We start from the raw sequence: 27170 nt of genomic DNA, 5'->3' as shown, positions 1-27170 counted from the left end.
AGCTATCTCCAAGGCTACTACTAAGAAGGGTCACCAAGTCCACACTTTCTCTGCTGCCATATGTAACATAACTAACTGGAAAGCACTTGAGCTCAACCACTTAGCCTTGTTCACTGTCATGTGTAAGTCCTGTATAAACCAAAGATGAGTTCTTAAATCTTAAGCTATGGGTTAAAATCTACACCTCTTCAGGGTTTCCTTAAAACCAGTGACCTAAACCCTAAATTTGCATATACCAACTACAATATTGTAATACCTCAGAGAAAGGGGATATTCAAAAAAATGGCAATCTTGGACTTATTATTTCTACCCCAGAAGAGACCACAGGAGCAATAAATTAGCATATGTTTCCTTTAATCACTGCTTTTGTCCAAAAGACTTCTTCAGAACAATACGTGACAAAACACTGGTAAAAAAACTGTTTAAATACAACTTTTGCAAGCAACTAACCAACAATTAACAATTAAAACAAATTGATTACTTACTTAAACAGCTTGAAATCAGAATTTAAAGAAACATGAACACAGTGCAGTAAAATTATAATTATAATAAAATTATAATAAAATGTGTTTATGTTTCTTTAAATTCTGATTTCAAGTTGTTTAAGTAATTAAGTGATTTGTTTTAATTGCTAATTGTTGGTTAGTTGCTTGCAAGAGTTGTATTTAAACAGGTTTTTATCAGTGTTTTGTCATGTATTGTTCTGAAGAAGTCTTTTGGACGAAAGCGGTGATTAAAGGAAGAATACATTAATTTATTGGTCCTGTGGTCTCTTCTGGTGTGGATTTAGTGTTTGTTTTTTAATTGTTCTTTTTGGCACCTGCACTTTTCATAGTTACTTGGACTTATTATATACAACTCCAGATATTCAGTCATTCAGTCTTCACATTCATTGCAAGTCCTGACATTTAAAAATATTACTGGAAGATCACTGTAATTTAGCATCTAATATCCAGTACAACTCATGAAAAATGTACATCTTCTCTTCCAAGTCCAGTCCCCAATCCTGCACATCTCCTTCTTTAACCAGTTCAAGCAAATATTATCCCACCCTCTCCTTCTCCCAGTGATAAATGTTCGGTCCGTTTACATCTTGGTTTTCACTACATGTTGTATCTAGAAGGAAAAATGTTTCATCTGAGTTAACCATGCTGTCTAAAACACAAAGTGTAGGGGGCAGGTAAAAATAAACTTTATGATGTGCAGAGAAATAATGTTTATACTGACCCAAAATCCTTGATTGACTCTGCAAAACAACATGCATATTTGTACATGGATCTGTAGAGACCACACAAACTGGGTTGCAAAACAATTAGTAGTGGGGAGACCACAGTGGGTGCATTCAAAAGTCTGTTGGGGGGGGGGTCAAATCAGATCCAAACAATTTTAGACCGATTAGTGTGATGGAAATTTTATGTTAAATCACTTTAATTTCTACCAAATTCTCTTTTGAAATAGCATTTGTATCTTGAATCAGAGCTGATATTGTATTAGTATGTGCTTCATTGCTCTCATTCCTCCTTCTCTGTGTTTCAAATACTGTTACCCAACTGGCACAGTCTAACATACCAAGAAATGTAATATTAGTTTTTATACTCCGTTTCATACTTTCTCCCCAGCTACATGTAATTGATACATGTTTACATTGTTGCAGTTATGATATTTAGTACTGTTAAATATGTTCAAAATCTAGTGTAAACACTTGCAGTGAGGTTCTAGACAGTGTGTATCTGTGTCTAGATCAGATTCAGGTAAACTTAGAACCTGAAATACTAGTCCAACAATTCACTTTTCTACTACTCTGTAATTAACTTTCTTTCCATCCTGGCTCCTGGTTTAACTCAGTCACAGTCATTTTCTGTGAATGTGTTTTCTTGCATTTAATTATGTTTTGAAGTAACTATACTTTCTTAAAGTCGTTTTAGTTTTCTAGTTGCTGCAGAGCTGGCTTTAGAAATGCTTGTCAGGGATTTGGGCCCCATTTATTTTATTCTTTCTTCATGTTTAGCTCCTTAATTCTCATTGTTAGATTCTTTATGGATTTCTGTTTCATTGCCAGTTTCCTTATGATGTCAAGTCTCATTGGTCAGTTTATTCAGAAAGCTGAGATACACTGTCACTATCTTGACGCTGACAGCACAGAGACATCAGAAGTATGATGGGACCATTAGTTGGTACTACAGATGCTTCTTCACTACAAGTCATCAAAGATCAGTGCTTACCTAGTCTGTAAAGGTCATACCTTAGTTAACAGGTGATCACCTCAACAAGTAGCATACTTCTCTGTCAGTTGTATCTCTTAAGCTATCATTTACAGAACCTACAAAGGCAGTGAATGCATCAGGGCTCAAATCCTGCCCTCATTATCTGGATACATAATCAAATTACAAGATTCTTGAGGGCCATGAATAAGGTACCACCTCTTATGTATACATTTCTTGCCCAATATATAGTCTCTACAAACTGCTTTATTTACATTTTGTGGGACACCTGAGAGACAGTGTCATACTGGTTACTTGGACAAACAATTTACAGCAAAGAAGCATCATTTATGGATTAACAGTCCTAGGAGTGGTCAGAAAAAAGTTTTAATGATTAGGGCATATAGATGATAATCTGCCAGCTCTGAATACATTGGTACTAAATACATTAATGACAGCATAAAAACACTAAAATGAGGTCCTAATAATGATTGTATGGGACATCTAATTGTAATGAACTTTTTCCATAACTGGGAATTATTAAATCAGCAAATATCCATTTTTGCTAATAATTCAGCTACAAAGCTAACTGACCAAGATGCCAAAGAAAGCAACTCTCAACATCTTCATTTGGAAAAATCATGATTCACTAAACCAAATAGTAAAATCAAGGAACATAACAACAATGTAGTGCATAGAGCATGGCAATTGATTTAAGAGCTACGTTGGAGTGCAACCCAGCCTTAACCAATATTCAGAATCCCCTACTTAACTTGTTAAGGTTGGTCTTTCTCTTTAGGAAGTCAAATCTGCCATTACTATCCAGCAAAGACAGTGATAAAGTAAAAAACAGATTTGTTTCTGCCTGCTACCCACACCAATAACATGTCCCTTACATTCTCTCATAAACTTAAAAAGTAGCTAGAATAACAGGATGTGTGCTCACCTGCATTTTACGAATGTGAGTTCAATCCTGAGTGATTTGTCAGAAATCCATAGGTTTTATGAGGAACAGATCAAACACACAAGACAAAAATCTGGATGTTCTGCAAAAATCTGAATATTTAAAGCATTACAATGTGATTAGAAACACAAGGGACAGTATTACACTGTCCTCTGATGGTGCTCCCTAAGTAATTTATGGTTTTGAAAGTCAGCAAAATACTTAGCACTTTTTTTGTAACTAATAGTACATAGAGCAGATAAAGCTCCATGAAATACAAATAACTAATATTCAAACTTATGATCATAGCCTTTAATTATCTGTTATCAACATGGATGCCAAGATTGATCTCTTGAGCTTCTCTCTTGAGGTGAACTTCTTGGAATCCATGTCTCGGACACATAATAAGCAGGTTATAATGGCGAGCCAATCATAATGCTTTATGACATAACTTTTATAGAAGGCCTGATATATGTAGTGAGTAGCATTAATACAGTACAGGCTTTCCTTTCAGCCTTATCCACCTTTTGAGCTTTCAGGAGCTGGCTTATCTGTTCTGTACGATATGGAATCCTCAAGATGTCAAATCTCTCAACTATCTTGACCAAAGAGCTAAGCACTGACTACATTATCCATACCTTTATTTGACACAGGTATCACAAGGGCAACCTTTCAAGTTCCCAGAAATGGGAATGCTTCGGTATTAAAAATATTGCATGTAAGATGCATCAAAAATAATTCAGTTTTGTTACTCATTTGACTTATCTTTTCTTGCAAAAGGCCTTGGGATCTGTTTGCAAAAACTCACATATGTCTCCTTACTACACAGTCCCTTTACATGTATTTCCTTAACTATTACTTCATACTGTGATGTATTCTAATTTATGAATCCTTTTAAACATTTGCTTGCCAAACTATCCTTATTCTGTGGTATTAAATATCAACCTTGAGAAGGTCACTCATATGATATGAACCCCAACATTAATGCCATTATGTCAGATTTCAGGAGTTCCTAAATAGTCAGTGTGACTCAGAGAGAAATTATTACAAATACAGTACAATGTATATCATTAGTAATGTTTACAGACATGAATACTAAAAACATTATAGGGTTTTATGCTTGTATGCACTGCATTTACCTTGGACATTGTTGAAAAGGGCACATAATATTGTCACCTTAACAAACAATAAACAAAAATAATCAAATGCACTTATGTTTATTCACTTTCCTTTCATGATACAAAATATGCCATGTCTTCCCTGCTAATCCATCAAATGCTTCCTATTTTCTAGTTCAACACTAATTGATTTACTATTTGCAATTTTAAAGGTGAAATATGCCCCATGGTGTAGAGAAATATAGCAAATATGGTGACCCAGTTGACTGATGTTTAATTAGCAGAATATGTACGACAGCAGAGTTTGGAGGGAGGGTAGCAGTCATCAACTTATGCTGGCTCACTCATTCTGATGGCAGGAGGTGCCTTTGGCCCACTGTAGTGGTGATTTCTGAAGGTGGGTGGGTGCACCATCTGCAGGCCATGAAGCATTTTTGTTCTCTACATGGGCAAGAGGTACCACATGTTCTACTATGTGTGCACCTTTTCACACAGTTAAAGCATAGCTTGCAAAGCCACTGATAAGAGATAGGCAGATGGCAGTATTGAAAATAGACTGGCCTGCTTATTATCACATGATTCACACCACCAAAGAGGGGCAGAGCTGCTGCACATGCAGGGATCATGGAATGAATGGCATAGAGTTCTTGCCTTCTTTGAAGACAGGGCCAGTTCTTGCCTCCAACCACTGGTAAGCCCACTTGCCCAGCAATTGGACAGGCTAGTGAACTTTTTGGGCCTGACATTTATGATTCCATAGGAGGAATGACTGAGTCTAATGAATGAAAGTAAAAGAGCAATTGGTAACTGGTAGAAGAGAAACAAGCAGGTGAAATATGAAATTCCATGTAGCTCATTGCACTCTCCCTGCTTTAGTAAAAAGTGGCAAGAGCCCAGTGGAACAAAAGTGCGGCAAGACCTAGTGGAACTGTAATGGCAACTCATAGCAACTTGTGTTGGCCTAAGACTTTATGAACCTTCACAGCATATAAAAAAGATACTTGAGAAAACGGTAATTTGGCTGCAATGGATACTGGGCACTATGTATTTTCTGGCAATGAAAACAGCATCATTTGAAATGCAGACACTCTGTGGGGGTAGTGATTACATTTCATATTTCTTTTAGTGAGAATGGGCACTCCTTCAGGCATACTAAACCAGTAAGTCTGATCACTGCCACTAGGTAGGTGCTGTAGTATCTGTTAATCATTTACTTAACGTCATCCTCATTCAAATTGCTGACCTAACACAACCAACTAAACTCATCAATAATGACAACACTAAAGTAAAAAAAAAAACACTTTGGAAATTGCATTTGTGACTAGCTAGAGAGTTCTCAAATCTTAAAAAAAATAATTTATCTACAATTATAAAAAAGTCGGTCCTTTCACACAATTATTTTACTATTTTTGTACTTATGCACAACATGATATTACCTGGTGTGTCTTCTTTTGGCTTTTAGGGGTTGTCACAGCAGAACTCTGGTCCGCTAATGATTGGTAGTGAATTTTTACAGTGCCGAGATGCCAGCCCGATGCTCAACCTTCAAGGAAGGCACACCCATTAACGCACGCACCTACCTGCATGTCTTTAACATCACTACCTGGTAGTTGCTAAAATTATCCTTTTTTATTGTCTTATCTTTAACCAAATTCAGATTTGTAGTCACTCTGGTGAAAGAATAAAGACTTGCACTTAGCATTCAACTATGCTGCACTTTCATTTACTGGTAACAATTTATGCATAGCCAAAATTTCAAAGACTACCCCATAAACATTAAAGGCCCCATTAAAAACCCAGTTCCTTTTAGCTTTATTGTTAAAACAGATACCTGTTTGCTCAAATCCCAAAGTGAAAACTGACAATCCAAAATGTCAAAATCCTAAAACTCGCTGATAACTGACTATAGCCTAGTCTGAGTCCTGTGACAAGGGAGTTGATGCATTTAATTAAGAGACTATGGAGTGAGGTACCAAACAATATGAGTTAACATATTTTAATTTGGGGCTGCAATCAATTTTGTGAGTTCATGCTGCATTTTGTGATTTGAGAAGATTAGTAGACAGTGTACTACAATGCAACATCCAAGCTTTCAGTATCACTTTCTGCTGGAGATATTTATAAAGACCCCATCCACAATTTGCACTGTCTACCTCCTCCTGCAAGTCTACCAGTTTCAGCTATGAGTTTGTCACATAATGCAAGAAAAAAAGTCACATCCCAAAGAAAGAAGAGTAGCCTTTAGCTGCACAAATTTCCTCCCAAATAAACTTATGGTACTAGTTTTTTTTCAACAAACCTAGGTGTCACTAATGGAAGCCCTTTTGCCATACCATCATAATCATAACAGGTAGTACCATCCGAGTTACACTACTTATGAAACATCAGTGACCATCTAAAAACACAACATACTAGAACTGCAGAGAGGTTGCCTAGGATTCACTATCATCATAAGATGTCACTGGTCCTGGGATTCTGCCTATGGATGCAGCACAGAGGAAGGAAAGGGAGGGGCTGATACCCTACTCTAATTATATTACATCAGTGACTTTGCATAATGGCAAACATAGTCAGATATTTGATGAGGTAGCATCTTGCTTGCAGTATACATTTCATGAAATATTTAAACCTGCATATACACATAAAAAAGTGGAACCAGAAGTGGTCTCTGCCTTTGGTGTGGTATGAAAGATGAAACTGACCACATGTATGCTGCCTAATGATATAACACAGCAGAAATGGAGAAAGACCCTATTTATTATGATGACATCTCCTATGTCCCTTAGAATGTTATCCTCTCTTGCTGTCTCATGCAGCCTCTACCAATGATGCCACTGAGACAGTTATTCACTCTAGTAATGCGATACAATTGGGCCAGGGATAGCCTTAATGTTGCAACCGAAAGGAAGACCCATTTTGTGCCTTACTAACCACATTATGATACAGGTCTTTGTATGAAGACTTCTCTGTTATCATTCTCTTCCCAAAACTGCATAAAGAAATCTCGCATCGTTTAATTTTATTCTGGCAATATCTGCTCTTCCCAACAGGCAATGAAACATTTGCATTCATGTCCCTTTAGACACAAAAGAGTTTCTGCTTGCACAGTACTGCTTCTTGCTGTTCTTTTGAATCTCTGTCTCTGTCTCTGTCTCCTCACAGTGATAAAGGAACTGAACTAAAGTAGAATTAAAAACAATACTCAGAGCATGGGTCACGCTTCTGTTTTGATCATTCCTTCTTTCTGTATCACTCGGGATCTGCTGGTGCTTGCTTCATCATCAGTCCATATGGGTCAATCTCTGTGTTTTGATCCCTTCAAACCCCTAATGGGTCCTCAAATGGTTTATTCCCATTCTCGTTGTTCTTATCTTTTTATTTTTTTTGTTTTATTTTATTTTATTTGTCTTTTGGTAAACAGGAAAGTCCAAAATGAGCCAATGGCCCATTTTTAGTGGTGGCCTGGGAAGACATGCTCCATAACAGATTCAAAAACATTTAAATAATAGTTGATGAGTAATTATAAAAAAAAGGGGAGAAAAGCCCGGCAGCAGGTTAAATATTATATAATGAGTTGGAGAGAAAGACTCCACAGACATGAAACCATTTTACAATAGCTGATAAGTATTTACATGCAAGGGGAGTAAAACCCCATTATAGATAAAACATTTTAAAATAGATCAGGGTGTACCTTGTAAACAGAGGATAAGAGCCCCCCACAACACTTTGAAATATATTTATAGAATATTTCTAGGAGAAATTGTGATCAAGAATACAATATGTACTGCAAGCAGTAAGACACTTTGCAGAAATGAATAGTCTATGCCAAATAAGCTAATACATAGTTATTTAAAAAAAGGGCTGTATTTTCAGTAATATATGGAGTTATGAAATAAACAGAATATGTTGCTGCTCCTTGTTATCCTCAGTTTTCAATACTGCTTAGGCACAGTGAATCTGGATCATAGCATAACATATATACTTGACTGCACATGCGCATGCAAGCTCTCATACACCCCGCCCCACACACACACACACACACACACACACACACACACACACACACACACACACACACACACACAGACACACAAATATAAATTCACACACGTGCACACACACCAGCATAAGCATATGGATGTGCGTGCACACATATGCAGAGAAACAGATGCATGTTATATTCAAATATGAACATATGCATGCTTTACACATACATTCGACATGTATTCATGCATGTACACAAAAACACAAGCTGCATCATGTATACATGCTCATATGTATATATATATATATATATATATATATATATATATATATATATATATATATACAGTTACATGTTAAATGATCGAGTGATTATAACGTCGAACCTTGGAACATCGAGACCTTAATGTTGGATATACAGATAAGTGAAAACATAGAACATCAAACTGCAGAAAGTACAGTTGTGTACCTACCATAAATGTAGATGTTCAAGTATATTCACTGTTGCAGTCATTACACTTGGATTATCCTGCTGGCAGGCTATCCTCAGTTGGCCCGAGTTCCAAAGTCTAGGTCCGGCGTCGGTTGCTGTCGCCTCTTCCCTGACGTCAGTGCGCCAGGGGTATAAAATATGCAACTGACACCATTTTCTTCAGTTTTTCTTGCCCCAGATGTCAGGTGCCCCCAGACAGGAAGGCTGAAAAGAATAAATTGTGCCAAAAAGCATGCATGTACTAATATAAACATTTCCTTCATCTACAAGCAAATACACCACATAGGTTGTATAGAGTTGAGAAGTACAGAAAAGTCCCAGCAATGCAAAAGGGGTGGTGGGTAACCTGGACTGCAACAGTGAATACACTCGAACATCTACATTTATGGTGGGTACACAACTGTACTATGTTCATCGTGTTTCACTGTTGCAGTCATTACACTTGGGTTGAATCCCAAAGCTGAGGTTGGGCGGCTGGGTCTAAATAGGATTAGGAGAGGCTACCAGGCCCTGCAGAACTGCAATGGCAAAGCCTGCTCTGGATTTAGAGTAGAGAAGTAAGTGGTAGTGCTTGGTGAAAGTGTGCACCGAACTCCAGGTTGCAGCTTCTAAAATGTCTTTGGTTGGTACTCCTCTGAGAAAGGCTGCTGAAGTGGCTGCTGCTCTGGTAGAATGTGGCCTAATGCCCTTAGGCACTGATTTGCCATGTTGTGCATAACAGAAGCGAATGCAGTGTCCTATCCATTTTGAAATTGTCTGCTTTGTGATAGGCTTTCCTTGTGATCCTGCAGCATAGGCTACAAACAGTTGCTCAGTTTTTCTGAAAGCTTTTGTTTTGTCCGAGTAGAATCGTAGTTGTCTGTGTATATCCAAAGAGTGCAGAAGTCTCTCCCCTTTATTCTGGGGGTTTGGGTAGAAAGTTGGTAAATGAATGGTTTGGTTAAGAGCCACATTGGAAACCACCTTTGGCAGGAATGTTGGGTTTGTACTAAGAGAAACCCTGTCCTGGTGAAAAATGATGAAAGGTTCCACAGCCATTAATGCCTGTAACTCTGAGACTCTTCTTGCTGAAGTTATTGCTAGGAGCAGAGCAGTTTTCCATGATAAGAATTTTATATCAGCTATGCTAGCTGGTTCAAAAGGAGGCAGTGTGAGCTTTTCTAAAACAAAATTGAGATCCCAAGTTGGCATTTGTGCTCTTCTTGGGGGTCTTATATTTTTTGCCCCTCTGAGGTACTCTCTTAGTAGAGGATGTGAAAAAATAGGAGGTTCCGTATTGTAATGAGCTGAAATGGCAGAGGCACGGATCTTAATTGATGAGAAGGATAGGCCTTTGTCCAGCATCTCAGTTAGGTATTGTAAAATCTGAGGTATATTTGGAACAAGTGGTTCGAGCCCTAGAGCCTGGTTCCAAGCACAAAATCTCTTCCATTTTTTTGCATAAGATTTCCTAGTGCTGGGCCTCCTGGCTTCTAAAATTACATCCATAACAGCTTTAGAGAGAGGCGCAGTCTGAGTGGCTACATTATCTGCCATGCTGCCAGATTTAAGGTTCTGAGTTGACTGTGCAGAATCTGATTGTTTTGTTGATTCAGAAGATGAGAAATTTGAGGTAAAGGCCAGGCTGGGCCTTGAGACAAGCCCTTTAGGATTGGGTACCGGTGCTGGCGTGGCCAGTCTGGGGCAATCAGGATCATTTTTGGCCTCTCTTGTCTGACTTTTAGGAGCACCTTGGTAAGAAGAGGCAGTGGAGGGAAGGCATAAACTGTCAGGGTTTTCCAGCTGAATGATAGAGCATCCACTTTCCATGCTTGAGAGTGATAAGTTCTTGTGCAGAATTTCTGTAGTTGGCAATTGTGAGGGGAGGCAAAAAGATCTATGTCTGGGCATCCCCATTTCCTTATTATCATGCTGAACACCTGTGGATTTAGTTTCCATTCGTGAGGATCCATGAGATTTCTGCTTAGTTCGTCTGCCAGTGTACTTTTTGTTCCTGGCAGGAATTGTGCCTGCAGATGTACTTGATAGGTCAGTGCTGTTCATAGGTTCATACTAGGTTCATAGGTTCATATTAGGCTATCTGCCCTAGGGCATTTATAAGCCTAGCCAGAGTGTGTTTGTCTTTCACCACCCATTTTAAATTAATTTTGCTATGCCCTTTTTTGAGGTTAGTATACTGTGCCTCTGTCTAACAGTGACACAGAAGTGATACCGGTAAACCTCGATCCCCATCCACTCATCAAGATTCCTCTTGAAGAGAGTCAATGAGGGACCCTGCCTAACCTGGACTGGGATTTTATTCCAGAGTGAAGGGAGCCTCTGGGTTATGAATCTGTCCCTCCAGCATTTCCTATTTATTTCAGTGCTGAGGTTCAAGTCTCTCGAGCGCGTAGCTCGATGGGATTTGGATTTTCTGAGGTGCAGCATGTCCATTAATTCCGGGTTGGACATGGCTTTATACGTCAGGCACAGATCGCCTCTGAGCAGGTGGTATGCCACTGAGTAGAGCTGGGGTTTCTTTAACCGGGCAGCATATGGCATCTGTTTGAGCCCTTTGATCCTCTTGGTGAGGTACTTTTGGGGTCTTTCCAGTTGCTGCAGGTGTCTGGTAAGGTACATTCCAAAAGGGGCATTGTACTCAATTATGGGCCTGATGAGGGATGAGTAAAGAGGCACGATGACCTCCCCTGATCTAGATCTGAATCCCTTCATGATTAGGTGGGTTAAATAAAATGTTTTTCTAACCACTTTGGCCACGTGGTTGTCAGATGAGAGATTGCTATCAACTTGGGTCCCCAGGTCCCTAATTACTTCTTCCGTACTTAATGGATTACCACTTATGTGGTAATTTGTGGGCACTTTGTTTTTTCCAAAGGTGATGACTATACACTTTTTGGCGTTTAGCTTGAGGCCATGGCTCTGGCACCAGTTGTCTGTTTCTATGAGGCCCTTTTGGAGGATGCTTGTGTCGGTTGGAGAGTCGATTATGGTGCCCAGTTTGCAGTCATCTGCGAACTTGGTCAGCCACAGTCCTTCCGTGTTGGCCTGTACCTCTGAGAAATATATACCGAACAAGAGAGGTCCCAGGACTGAGCCTTGTGGGACGCCACTTGCAACTGGTTTGGAGTCTGACATGGCTCCAGCAATTCTAACCATGTGGGTTCTGTCCTTGAGCCAGTTTGCAACCCATCTAGTGACATAGTGGTTTATATTTAAGCTGGTGAGCTTATCTATAATGCCCGAGTGGGGTATTGTATTGAAGGCTTTTGCGAGGTCCAGGTAGGCTGTGTGGACCACCTTCCCCTCGTCAATGGCCTTGGTGACTGTTTCAAAGAAATCAACCAGGTTTAAGAGGCAGGATCTGCCCTTAACAAAGCCGAACTGGGTAGGATCCAGTGTCTGCAGGTCCCCAATATCTTTATTTAGAAGGTCCATGATGATCCTTTCCATAGCTTTGCAGACCAAGCTAGTCAGGCTTATAGGGCGATAGTTTCCAGGATCCGTTGAGGCACCACCTTTGTGGAGAGAGACCACCGTTGCTGTATGCCACTCTTTGGGTACATATCCTGTAATAAGGCTGAGACTGAACAGTAGTTTTATGTTTGGGTTTAGCTCTTCTTGGAGTTCATGTAGGACGCAACCCGGGATACCGTCTGGTCCCATTGATGCTGTGTTTTTTGCTTTGGAGAGGGTGGCTCTTACCTGAGCATCTGAGATGTCAGGGGGGCAGCACTCTGCTGGGAAAGATATTTGCCCTTTTTGTGGGGAGGGGGGGGAGTTTGCGCTGAACCTGTCAGCTAGGATGTTGGCAATGTCTGTGGGTTCGGTGTATTTTTTATCATTTTTGACTAATTCTGAGCATATCTAGGAATTCCCACCCAGGTTCCTAACATACCTAAAGAAAGCCTTGTGATTATCCTTAGTGTCCTGTGCAATTTTTCTCTCGAAGCTGGCCTTAGACAATTTTATGAGTGCCCATAGTTTTTTGCTAATACTGATCAGAGATGCCTTCCCTTTTTGGGATTTTGCTCTATCATGTAGTAGCTTCCTCCTTCTATTGTATAGTTTGTTTATGGCTGGGGTCCACCAGACAGGACGTCTGCCTTTGGAGGATTGGGTCTTGGTTTTATTTGGATCTAAAGCTTTGTAGCCATTGTATTCCCTTCCAGTCATCTTTCACGGTGCTGTGTTGTTGACGATGTTCATCGTGTTTCATTGTTGCAGTCATTACACTTGGGTTATCCTGCTGGCAGGCTACCCGCAGTAGGCCTGAGTTCCAAAGTCTAGGTCCGGCGTCAGTTGCTGTCGCCTCTTCTTCCCTGACATCAGTGCACCAGGGGTATAAAAGATGCAACCGACGCCTTTAACACGTACATCACAACAACATAATAGTATGGCAGAGGGTGCAAATTTCGTTCCTGGAGTGATTGGCAACCTATACCCGGTTACGAAATTGCAAAAGGGCAAGGATGTGCTCCTGGTAGATGGCTATGTCTATAACTTGGAAAGGACCGCAGGTATAAAATGGTACTGGTGCTGTAAACAGAAGTTGACAACCAAATGTAAAGAGCATGCAGTCACGGAAGCATTACCTGATGGAGAGAAACTCTGCAAGACTAGTGGACACATACACACAGGAGATCCAGCAGAGGTACAACAATACGTGATGTGTGCTCATCTAAAGGAAAAGTCGCAATTGTCCAGAGATACGCCCTGTCTAGTGGTAGAGGATGTCATGGCGACAACAACATTAGGTAGTGCCCCTCATCTACCCAGTAGAAAAGCACTGGTGCAACAAGTGTATAGAATGCGTAGAATGCACACAACCATTAGCCAACATGAGAGACCTACACTTGACAGTATTGACATATCAGGTTTCCTGTTAAAGGAGGGCAAATTAATTTCCAAGAGACACATAAGCACAGCAAGTGGTTTGATAGTTTTGGTAATTACTACTGTGAAGAATCTCCAAGACTTAAGCCAGTGTACAATCTGGCTCATGGACGGTACCTTTTTCTTTAAAGGTATTATCTGCTGCCAATTGTACAGCTTACAAGGCTTCCTACAGTACAGCACCCATATGAGGACAGTACCTTTGGTATACACCTTAATAAGTAAGAAATCAGTGAAGAGCTACAACGTAATGTGGCACTGTATCCTATCCCTAATGGCTGAGAATAATGTTGTCAATGTGGCAAAGTATGTTCTCTGCGATTTTGAGATCGCTGCTATCAAGAGTTTAAGAATGAACCTGAATGGTGTAGTGCCAAAGGGTTGTTTGTTTCATTTCAGCCAGAATATCTGGCGAAAGTTGCAAACTCTGGGCTTGGCAGGGTTGTATAACAAGTGTCAATGGTTCCAAACCGATGTGAAATGTTTAGTAGCGCTCGCCTTCTTGAATGAGGAGGAGGTACTTTCTGCATATCAGATCTTAAAGCAGGCATTCTCCCCTAAAGGACAACCATTTCACTGACTGGTACCTTAGGGAAACCTAGGAAATTTTCAACAAGAACCTCAGCCTTCATGTGGTTTCCACCTTTATTCCCCAAAGAGTTTTGGAATATTTGCCAGCTCAACCTCGAGTGTTTGCCCCATATGCAAAACAGTATTGAAGGGAGGCATCACCATTTAAAGTGTTTGCTAGGGGCTCATGCTACTGATCTGAATGTGCTGCTGTTGACTCTCTATCGGGAACAGAATAGGGTAGACGAATTGTGGCTCTGTATGTGTGCGGGCTGTCCACTGTCCCCTATGAGATGGAAAATGCTGGCACAGGAAAACAAGTTTAAAACTATATTGTGGGGTAAGGTCTCGTACGATGCTCTGACATTCCTGAAAGCAATTGCTACACTTCTGAAGTTGTAATGTCACATTCACAGTGGAAGGCATTTTATTTGTTTTGCTGGACTATGCACTAATGGTGTGTTACATTTACATTGCTGGAATGGATTGTGTGATTTGGATATTAGGACATGTTGGGGTATACAGTTTTGGTAGATGGAGTTTGTGATATGCGGCTGGTTCGTGTGCCGACCATTGGTATTCAATTGTTTCCCATTCCTTGGCATTGGTTCTATCCACATTTTAGTTGAGGTTTACTTTACGTGTTTCTAAGGATTTGTTCCCTCGCTGTGGTGTTTTTCGATATTATGGGAATGCGTCTTGGTTACGTGGTGGCGGCTCTGGGTGCGTTTTTGCTATTCTGATAGTTTGTGTCGACGTTCTGCAATTCGATGTTCTGTGTTTTCGCTTATCTGTATATCCGACGTTATGGTCTCGATGTTCCAAGGTTCGACGTTATAATCACTCGATCATTTCACATGTAACTCTATGTATATATATATATATATATATATATATATATATATATATATATATATATGGTTCTACCTGTCTTCACCGACACGCCGAACATCGACAGCCGAATCGAGAGCCGCAGAAGAGCGAGTGCAGAAGACCGGCCTTGACGGGACCAGAAGATCGACAGTGCAGAAGACCGAAAATGGGAAAAGGCTGTGTAAGTATGCGGTGAGTGACGACGTTAGGTGCGAAGTAGTAAAGTGTGGATATGGGTTAAGGAGTTAGGTTAGGGTTAGGGGGGGGGCGGGTAGTGAATGTGGTAGTGAATGTGTTTGTGTTGTTTGGGTTAAGGGGGATATAAAGTGGTTAGGGTTAGGGGCCGCGGGTCAAGAGTGCGTGTGTTTGTGTTATTGGCGGGATAAGTGAGTTAGGGTTAGGGGGGGGGGGTCAGGTGTGTGTAGTGATTGGGCGGACCTTAGGGTTAGGGTTTGGGTCAGGGTTGTAGGTAGTTGTGTATGTGAGGTTTAGTGTGGGTTTGCATTTGGATGGGGAATGTGTTTTGTTTGTTGATTGTGGTGTGAAGTGTATAAGGTTTCGTGTTTGTGTGTACCGTCGGTTATTCGTTTGTCGGGGGTGTGAATTTTTTTTTTTTGTTGTACCGGTTGTGGTTTGTGGTTGTGATTGCGCGTTGGTGTTTTGGTGTTTCGGTGAAGTCAGGTAGAACCATATATATATATTTATATATATGACAGAGACACACACAGAAACATCGGCCTCTTTTTTCTTTCTCCTCAACTTCCTCTTATAAGTTACAAGAGCTGCAGGGTTGCTCCACACCCAGTTTTTGCTATGGAGCAGGTAATGACTGGCATTTAAACCAGATTTTTTGTCAACCCTATCTTTCAATAAAACAGCAATGAAATCCACCTTATACTGGAAGGAGTGCTGCTTTAACAAGAGCCCCTACCTTTTGTATGTATTTAACTTATGCATGTATATTTTGAAATTGCATGATTCAGTTTTGTGTGTGAGGTTTCACTGCCAAAATATGCACAAACATTGAAATTTGTCTTTTTTCAGTATGTGCAAGCCTGTTAATGGAAGAAGTATTTTAAACAGCTCAAAGTACTCCTAATTGGATGAACCATTATAGTTCAATTAATAATAAATTACAAATAAAAGTTTTATCCAAAAGAAAAAGAATACATGTTTTTATAATGAGATGTCATTAACAAGAATTGTAAAAACTGTGTTCCTAAAGCAACTTTCCCAAACCATTAAATGACTGAACAAAAAGTTTGGGAAAAGAAAAAAAACATCATTGGAAGGCTTTGTTTGTAACTGTAGACTTCCCAGCATGTTGTTCTCAGACATTGGGATATACAATAGTTATCAACTGTGCTTGTTTTGACAGAAGCAAGACATTTTCCTGTTACAGTCACTGTTTAACAATTCAGCAGTCTCTTATTTAACTGCCCTTTCATACTTCTCAACTGCACAGAAGATCTATGTTCCTTTTTTTAAAGCTATCTCGCTATGTTAAACGTATAACATAGCGAGATTAAAGCAACAGAGATCTTCCTTTCTCTGTTGCTACCTATGCTCACACAGACAAAAAAAATCAGGACAGTTTCCATTAGTATATGTTGGATTTACAACAGGCATGCTGGTTGGGCTGGCCAATCAGTGTACACGTTTTGGAATGCTAATTGCCAGCCATTGTATAATATTCGTCCTCTTGTTGACTCTTGTTTTTTAGTATTTGTCTTCATGTTAGTCAACATTAATTTCTGTTATATTTTGTACTGCACTGGGGCTTTTCTCACCGGGCATCCTCTGAAAATGGGCATCAGCCCAGTCAGACACTGCCAGTAAACAAATGTAACATAAAATAAATAAAAATAAAATAAATACATTTTTTGTACAATCGAAGCGTTCTAACTTGCCCTCCCACCCATCTGGCCCATCACGTAGACTATATAGGCTGAAAACCTTTGGGTCTACAAAGGGAAGGGGAGGACACATCTAGCACAGCTCAGTTATACCTGCCCCTGATCAAGATAGTGAATGCCTGGGGAACTGGTCCCTGGAAATTTGCACTGAATTCTTTATAGTGAGATTGTTTTGGAAGAGCTCCAGGTTGAGAGAATCTTGGTTTTGTTTAAGTGTTTCAAAAGTGAAGCACAATCATTTATTGAAAGTGAACAGAATTACATTGAAATTACATATTCATGTATTTGGTGACCTCCCCATGGTTGTACATTTTCAAAGGTTAATAGATAAGTAAGGAGCTACACCCCAAAAACATTGTACATACTGGTGTTTTACTGTTTTAGAGTTTTTGTAGTACAGAAGTTGTTTGATCTTATCTGAAGCATCTTTTCCCTTCTTCCAATAGATGCACTTTAGCATATTACAGAAAATCATTAGAATGTCTTTTGTACAATTGTTTTCATTGTTTGGGGTCTGGTAGTAACAACTTTGTTTAAATTACATGAATTCATCTAGGGGGGCAGAGAACAAAGTTCAGGACAGTGCAGTGATCATCTTGATTGATTCATTGTCTGCTTCTTTGCTTGCTAACAGCTAGACATGCAGTCCTAGTGGACTGTACCTCTTGGCTTCCATGTTTAGCACACAGAAAATATGTGTATTCTTTTTGAAAATATGAAGAAATAACAAAGCAGTGGAAAAGCCATGCAACATGGGTAGAAACATTTATTATTTTTGACTGGATGATATACTGCATGCAAAGGGAAGCATTAAAAACAAATTGTAAAAGAAGTCAGGAAGGTTGGTATTACAAGATATCAGATGATATATGTTTTCTTGGCTTTAAAAAACAACATTTGTGTGTTTCACTAGACCTGTAAAATTTATTTCTGTTTTCTTTTAGTAATACAGCATTATTTACTGTTGCCATGTTCATTGTTTTCTTTGCAAGCTGAATTACCTCAACAGAGAAAGGGACTGTCTGTACATTCCAGCAGATTATTTATAAAAGGAAAGATAGTTTTTTTTTTTGTGTGTGTTTGAAATCTGTCTAACCTCCATGGAGTGCACTGAGCCAGAGCTATTGCTATCATGTTTTTCCTTTTTTCTGAGACTGCTATTTGAATGTGAAAGTCTGTTTAACCTCTGTAACTAAAGCTTTTGTTGTCTTTTCTTAAATTTTGTCTTTGACTGTTACTTGAATTATGGAAATTCCAATTTATGGAGAAAATTAAAACAAGGATGTCTGGGTCAGACTGGATGGACATTATCTTCATTCTGAGGTTTCGCTCATCTATAATAAGTAATTGGAAAAAAGAAAAACAGATACTAAGTGTTCCTTCTGTCTCTAGTCTAGCTATAGGAAACAATTATTTTCTTTCTCTATGCAACTGCAATACTGTCTTATATGAGTAATTTAGATCCTTTTGAAAGTAAAATAAGTTAATTTGTTGACACATAAAATCTTACAGCAGATGTCTCATTTTATTAATGAGTTATTCTCACAGCATTGGTGTAACTGTTGGTGTATGTCTTTTTGAAGAAGATCAAGTAACATCAATTACGGTTTCATGATGGTTGGCTCACTGGAAATGTGTCCAGTAATTGAGATCTTGGTACCTAATCATTAATCTGATTGGAGGCAATGTGTCCTGTGAATACAAGAAAGTACTATCACCGTACAAATATCAGTAGCTCCTCTGGTGGAAACATTGTGAGAGTGTCTGCAAAGGTTTGTAGGTTCTTACCACCAAGGAGTCCATGAGAAGCTCAGGCACATCACCTAGTGCTGACACAAGACTAACAATATCCCCATTAATGAATTTTCCACACATATCCTCATTGAAAATCTGCACTCACCCAGACTGGCATTAAGGGTTCCTGGAGAAGTACTCTGCTTGATTTCTAAGGTCAGCCTATTCCACAAGTGAGGAGTATGTTAGGTACCTGTTGCATACCTGTTGCACCATTGGTGACATTCATGAGGTAGTATAAGTTTAACTCTCTAGACTTGGTGTTTGCTTTACCACTGGTTCTATTTGAGTAAAAGGGAAAATAGTTAACTCCTATTATTATTGGTAAGATGGCACCAGAAGGCACTGGGCTCAGACTGAGGCAGTTAAGATCCTGTGGAATCAGTAGTTATTACCCCATTTTGTTGCTGGTGGTGAAAATTTTATTTGGGTTTTACAGGAGTCATTCATAACCCAAGGCAGTGGTATGCCTTTGACATAAGCATTTAAGGACAGTCACACCTTGCATACATAATATGATTTAGGCTCCATAACTCCTACACCTCACATGTGGCAGCAGGTGCATTCAAACTATGTCCATTCATCATGACATTTCGCAACATATGGTGGGATTTAAGCTCATATTCCTGTTTATGACAGTAATAATGAGATTTACAACAACAAACAAGCTAATACCATAATGCAGCATGAGAATCACACTCCACTAATCAATCTGGATTAGGAGAATGACTTACAAATTCATCTCACTTTTGTTTCACATGATCAATGAGCAGAAAGGTGATCCACTGTGGCGACCCCTAACTGGGAAAAGCCGAAAGAAGAAGAATGGATATTACAATAATGTCATCCTACAGCAATATAGTTAGGTGGCCAGAAAACAGGTCTAACTTAATTATGCTACAGCGACAACATGACAAAGAAGACAAGTACAGAAGAAAAAGAACCCCTTTACCCATGCACATTACCAAATTAATGCCTAGTCACATGTTATGGTAACAGTGCCCATTTAAGAATCCAATAGACAAAAGCCCCTTTACAGTGCTTTAAGAACAAAACCTTCTATTCATATAAATAAATGCACTGATGTAAGACATGCAGCTGGCAGACACGCTGGCTAGCAGTTTTAGAGAATAATTTGGCATGTTCAATCCTCCTACCTTTCCTTACGCTGAGCCTTGTCATAGAAAGTTATATAGGTAGACTGACTGGACTTTTATTTGATTATTTCTAGCAAACCAAAGAAATATCTGAATTATTCATAGAGGAGATGGACTGATTGAAAAGCTACTGGATAGCCAAGAGATATGTGCAGCTTGACATGAAAGGTAAAACAGCCTGGAAGGCAAACATGATGCAGATGTTATCATTCAGAATATGCCTTCCACACAATTTAATAAAGGGACATCTTAATAGTTAATTCAAATGTCAACAAAACAGTAGCAATAGCCAATACAATGTGCATAGTTCATTAACTAAGACATTTCTAGATCTACAGAAGTGGTAACAACAATAGAGAGGGCTCAGAACCACATCAATCTGCACACAAACTAAATGCATTTCACAGTACTCTGAAACATACGAAGTATCTAGAATTAAGCACTGAATATGTAAAATATTCAATCCCCTTTATTATGCTTTTTCAACAATATACTCTTGAAAGCATACATTATACATTTTAATGTGCTGGGTTTACAAAGTGTTATTATTCAACTGTAATATTATTCACAATTGCTGTGCCTAATACTAGTCTATTGTGAACAGTGTACTACCCTGGTAAACAAACATCCATCCATACATACATACTTAACACCACTTTTGGATTCTCTCTCTGTTTTTTTTATATTTTTAAATGTGATTCTAGAGTCTGCCCACATGGCATCCAGCATCTTGATTTTTTAGTCTACCTCTAGGTATCCCACCATGCAGTGTGTGGCTTTAAAATATTACATGATAGCCACTAAGCTCCTGTCAATGCAATGACTTCACATGTGTTTTCACATATACCCTGCTTTTTTAAGTTAGTCAGGTTTAATAACCATTTCCTGCTCTTCAATGGCAACTTAAAAGACAAACAGGGATAATCACACAGAACTGTATTCCCAGTGCCTGTTACTTCTTTTTCTTTCTAAAGTGGCCAGTTTTCATTCTTTAGTTATACCTGAGTTTTAGTCTTTAAACTCATCTCCACTCCCCCTAAACACCTCCCCTTCATATCTGTCAAAGTAGCAAAGGTAATTTGGGCTGTTTGCTGCTGTGATTGATAGCTCACAGCAGGAGACATAGTTAATTTACTGCTGTGTTGTACTATCTACATACTTACAGTGGGACACTTACTTTTGCTGCACCAGAGCCTATTTCTGTCCTCAAGTTTTAATCCTTACTACATATTAATTGGTAACACATTGTTTGGCAAACCTTCCCACTTCATTTTTCAGAGAGTCATGAGAAAACAAAATTCTTAAACAATTGTATCAGAAAGGCCATAAAAATAAACCATTGTTTCTGTATAGCACTGTGATGCACTTAAGACATTTTGTATCAACATGCATTTTCTAAACAATAGTAATGCAAGTATAAATTATCACTTTATTGACTTAACAGTATTGATTACCTGAGAAGTTATGTGGGACACCTCAAAGGTAAGATTAAAAAGTCATAAGCATTCTGTAAAATCAGGGACATTGGAGATGTATGGTCTTGAGCCATTTACCTCCTATTGTACTGTTGTCGGTATTTGCTCTCTGTAATTTGTCCCTTACAACTGAAGGATTTATCCAAGTTGTCTGCAGTAATTTTCTTAATCTGAAGAATAATACAAAAAAGTCAGAAAATGTTATAAAAATAATAATCTGAATTATATGGGAAGGCTGTGATGAGGAACCAGGGTTGGAGGCACTGTGGGATGTGTTTGGTAGAGGAGCAGTGGGAAGCATGGGGTTAGGGGTCATGGAACCCTGGAACCAGAGGTGGAGGTACTGTGGGATGTGTATGGGAGAGGAGCAGTGGGAAGCATGGGGTCGGGTGTAATGGAACCCTGGAACCAGGGTAGGGTTGCCACCTTTTCAAATGGCCAAAAGTGGACATTTTTCACACACATCATGTCCTACAAATCTCAGGATTTTTTTTTTTTTTATTTTTTTCAGGACATAACAGGGGTGGAAGCACTGTGGGATGTGTATGGGAGAGGAGCAATGGAAGCACAGGGTTATGTCTCAGAGAACACTGGAACCAGGGGTGGAAGCACTGCGGGATGTTTATGGGAGAGGAGCAATGGAAGCATGGGTTATGTCTCAGAGAACACTGGAACCAGGGGTGGAGGCACTGTGGGATGTGTATGGGAGAGGGGCAATGGAAGGCACGGGGTTATGTCTCAGAGAACACTGGAACCAAGGGTGGAGGCACTGTGGGATGTGTATGGGAGAGGATCAGTGGGAAGCATGGAGTTAGGTGTCATGGAATGCTGGAACCAGGGGTGGAGGCACAGTGGGATGTGTATCGGAGAGGAGCAATGGGAAGCATGGTGATAGGGGTCATGGAACCCTTTGCCCAAAGCTCCACTTCACATTCACCTGTCTGGCTTTTTGTCATGTAAGATCTTTGCAATGCTGTGGAGATTATGCTGCCATTTTTAATAATAAAATGTTATTAAAGGTTCTTCATATTTCTCTAGCAGTGCTTGTAGTTATAATCTGGGTTGCACGTATGCAACATTGATACTGTTGGGCATTTCAGTATGATGATTGGTAACTAGTTGGTTGGTGGGTCAGAGGCATTGTTTATTCCTTAGACTTTGAGTATACAGTGCATATTGAGCCAAAATCATCTGTAATTAAGTAGAACAACTAATTCTACAAACTATTTTTGCAAAACAGAGAAATGTACTAAAATTATTCTATTTGAATCCCATGACAGTGATGGCTTAACTGCATTCCTCATTGGTGATGCTAACTGGCTAGGCTTTTGATGTCTGCTGTGTCTTTGTTCATTTAGTAAATGTATGCACATGCTTTCTGCTGTTTGTTTACACCTCTATTAGCACCTTCATGACTGATTGTGTGTAACACTGAGTGTGTTAATCACTGGCTGTAACCATTTACTCGGTTGGGTGACAGAGCAAACCACTGTTGCAGCATTTGCATAAACTAGTGCCTGTTATAGGTTTTTGATATTGGTCTAATTTAGTTGTTCTTAAAGTTTTCTGCATTTTATTTTGCAGATTATATTTCACTGTAAAAATGTAATACTGAGGTAACTGTGCTGCTGCTTATATGGAACCTTGTTTAGTATTTTGTATACAATCTTTTATCTGTATGCAACTGTAGATAGAGCTTGATTTATTATAGGCTTTATACAAAATATATATAATAAAAATATGTGTGTGTGTGCATGTGCATGAAATATTTGTTTACTGAGATAGTGCACTGATGGTGCAATGGTGTAGCGGTTATCATTGTCGCCTCACAGCAAGAGGATCTCTGGTTCGTTTCTTGGCTGGGGTGCCTTCTGTGTGGAGTCTGTATGCCCTCCCTGCATTCATGTACATTTCTTCAGTTGCTCCGATTTCTTCCCACATTCCAGAAACATGCAGTATGTGGACTGGACACTCTAAATTGGCCCTAGGTGTGAGTGTGTGCGTACAAGTGTGTGGTGCATCCTACAAGAAGGGTTGGGGGCTAGTAACCCAATCCCATAAAACCATACCTGCTACAGAAACAATGAGTGTTTAAGGGTACTCATTGCACAATGTGCTGAATGCACGGGAGTAGATCCTGGATCCAGTGGGAGTACACTGATCAGCACTGACCAAGACTGGCATGAGTCCAGATGAAATGCAAAAAATTTCATAAGCAAAAAAGATAAGCAAGCAATAACACAAGTAGCTCAGATTAGACCATATATGCACATTCTACTAAACAGGGTGTAATGGTAAAATATTTACATTAGTTCATAAACTGGATAAACCTTCAATAATTCTTTGACAGCAGCAGAGAGGTCGAAAGGACAGAGGGACAATGTGTTATATTATTTATTTAGTTTTTGTTGAGCAGGTTAGTCCCACTAGGATAGTGATCTGTCTGCTGTGATGTGGCATGGATGCTTTGTGCTAACCTCCAGCACCTGCATGAATGGACATCTGTGGGACTGGCTACCATAATATGACACTGAGGCTTGTCACAGACTGCCTTATAAGCAGAGTTAACATCTACTCTGCCCTTTCAATGTACGTAAAAGGTAATCAGTGTGATAGGGCAAAATATATAATATATTGCAGTGTCAGGTCCTAGTCTATACATTTTTGGGGAGGCTGCATTATGGCTGTAACAGTGCAGTTCATTTCTCTGGACCTACATCCTTTGCAGGGGGGGGGGGGTGCAGTAGAACTTGATTGTAAGGGACATAGCCATTTCTGCAGTTGTGGTAATGGTTTCTGTCGTAAGGTTATCAATAAATTTATTGATATACACAGCCTCCCAACCCAACAGCCAAAGCAGTGAGCCAAGCTTGCTCTCTCTACCCAGGATTGCTGCGACAGTATGTATGTGTACAAGCAGTAAGGTAATTAAATGTAATTCTCCAGTCAACCCAAAATCATATTTATAGAGCACTTCAACTACACTGCTATAAACTGGGAATTCTACACAACCCCAAATTCACAGGGCCAAATATTCCAGCTAGTTCATATGCCCATTAGGGTTACAAAGATACTCGACCTAGCCCTCATGAACGTGGATGAAGGTCGCAACCCCCCCACTCACACACACACACACACACACACACACACACACACACACACACACACACATGCGCACACACACAGTGACACACAAACACAGTGTCACATCCTCACAAATCAGGTCAGACCATGAAGCTGTCCTCTTTGAAATAAAACCTGGAACTTTCAGGAATTACTCCAAGGCAAATAACTTAGTATTAAGTGACACTAGCAAAATTTCATGAAGCTAAAGTAGCCTGTTAGCCTAAGGGCAATCACAAGACATTCTTTAGCTATGCCAACAACCTGAAAAGCAATATACAACAATATGCTAAACTAATTGTAAATTAAGCTTCCTATATTAAGCCAGAGGATATAGCAAATCTACTGGCTGATAAGCCACTCTAACTTTATCCTGCTTTCTCCCCTTGACACCTGTGAAGAAGTAACCCCAAGTATAACTATCACTAGGGAATAGGTTCTTAATGATCTCTAAAAGGCCAAAAACACTGTATCGACGGACCCTAATAATACCTCAAGATTCCTCCTCGATAGCAGGAAACATGACTTGAAGGCCCCACTAGAATGATTACTTAATCATAGCCTCCAAACAGACTTTATGTCAAATGAATGTAGGACTGCAGCTGTTATCCCTCTGCATAAGGGCAGGCCATCTACCCACCAAGGTAATTACTGACTTGTAAGTCTGACTAGTCTCGTATGTAAAGCCATAGAAAGAATTATCATGGATATTATAAATAATGAGACTGAAAACCCATTTTGATTTGGTCAAGGGCAGGTCATGCCTGCTCAACCTGGTGGACTTTAAGAAAGTCATCTAAGCAATGGAGGAGGGCAAAATGGTGCATATGGCTTACCTCGACCTGCCAAGTCAGTCTACATCATACCCCATTCAAGCATTGTAGACAAGCTCATATGATTTGGTGTAAACTCCTATGTCACCCACTAAACAAGCAGCTGGCTTACAGATAAATCCTGAGAAGTCTGCAAAAAGTTCAGTCACAAGCACAGTCACCAAGAGATTGGTACTGGGGCAGCTCCTTTTTGGCATCTTAAGTAAAGTCTGATGTCACTGGCCTCTGGATGACTGAGTTCACAGGCAATTGCAAACTAGGCACATTCATAGAATCTCCAATTACATAGTTCTTCTGAGTAGGCCTGATACAAACTAATTACTGGTGCCAGAGTCATGGCCTAAAATTCAATGTCAAGAAATTTATAATAGTAACATTGGGTAAGACAGCCATTCCAGGAGTGGGGTTTTCAGTATTTAACACTGTCATATAGTACAGTTAGCATCTGTCATCATACAGGAGGCACTCAAGGTAGCTAGTAATGCATTCTGTCCAAGCAAGGCAGTATTTGCCTAGTCAGTGCATGTTCATTCATCTGTTGTTTGATGCATGGATATGAACCTGGATGTCTTTATAATAAACAACTTTACTTCAAGTAATAAGTGACATGGGAGCTTTAAGAAATACCAGTGCTGGTATCGTGGAAGTAAAAAGGGAAGGGCATATAGGATATATTTACATAAACACAATAAATAGTAATATGTGGGATGGATTTATAAAGATGAACGAAAAACTGAAGTGACTGGAATCAGAAACAAACCAGTAAAGGGGGCTGCATATTGAGTTACAGTGTGTGAAAAATAAATCAGAGAAGATGCATTAACAATGATCTACTGGTTTATGAAAATTATTGCAGACAACATAGATAAATCCTCCAGTTGCAAGAAACAAATTACAGGGAGCAGATGCAGACAACAGTACAATAAGAGATAAATGGCTCAAGACCATACATTTCAAATGTTCCTGATTTTGCAGAATGCTCATGACTTTTTTAATCTTACTTTTGTTGAAGCAAAAATTCTTATTTTAAGAGTATTACAGTGCTATATAAAAACAAAATGTTTTATTTTTATGGCCTTTGTGACATAATAATTTAAGAATTTTGCTTTTGCAGGAATCTTTAAAAAATGAAGTTGGAAGGTTTGTTAAATGATGTGTTACCAATTAGTATACAGTAAGGATTAAAATTTGAGGACAGAAAGAGGCTATGGTGCAGCAAAAATAAGTGTTCCACTGTAAGTAGGCGGACAGTAAAAGTCAGCAGTACATGAACTTTGTCTCCTGCTGTGAGCTATCAATCACAGCAGCAAACAGCTCAAATTACCTTTGCCACTTTGACATATGAAGGGGAGGTGTTGGGGGGGTGGGTTCAAGGACTACAATTCAGGCATAACAAAAGACTGAAAATTAGCCAATTTAGAAAGAAAAAAAAGTAACAAGCACTGAGAATATGGTTCTTTGTGATTATCCCTGTTTGTCTTTTAAGTAGTCATTGAAAAATGGATGGTGAAGTGGTGCAGCGGTAGCATTATTGCCTCACAGCAAGACTTTCTCCAGTTCTATTCTCAGTCGAGGGCCTTCTGTGCAGAGTCTGCATGTCTTACCTGAATTTGTGAGGGTTTCCTTCAGGTGCTCCAGTTTTGTTCCAAGTTGGACTTTCCCAGTAAACAAATGTTAAATGAACAAAATAAATAAAAGCAAAAAAAAAATGGCAATTAACCTGACTGACTAAAAGAAAGCAGGGTATATGTGAAAACACATGTAAAGTCAATGCACTGACAGGAACTTAGGGGCTAT

At 39.4% G+C, this 27170-nt stretch overlaps 1 protein-coding gene across 4 annotated transcripts in view; it reads right to left on the bottom strand.

Annotated features, from left to right (window-relative positions):
• The window catches only part of TNS1 (tensin 1), a 2530757-nt gene that overhangs the window by 2355419 nt on the left and 148168 nt on the right, over positions 1 to 27170 (bottom strand). The gene's annotated exons all lie outside the window — the stretch shown is intronic.

Source organism: Protopterus annectens, chromosome 6.part0, assembly GCF_019279795.1.
Source record: "Protopterus annectens isolate FY-2018-M chromosome 6.part0, PAN1.0, whole genome shotgun sequence".
In the NCBI taxonomy this organism is placed as follows: domain Eukaryota; kingdom Metazoa; phylum Chordata; order Ceratodontiformes; family Protopteridae; genus Protopterus; species Protopterus annectens.
Note: the sequence above shows the minus strand (reverse complement) of the source record. Positions and strands in the feature narration are given on the sequence as shown.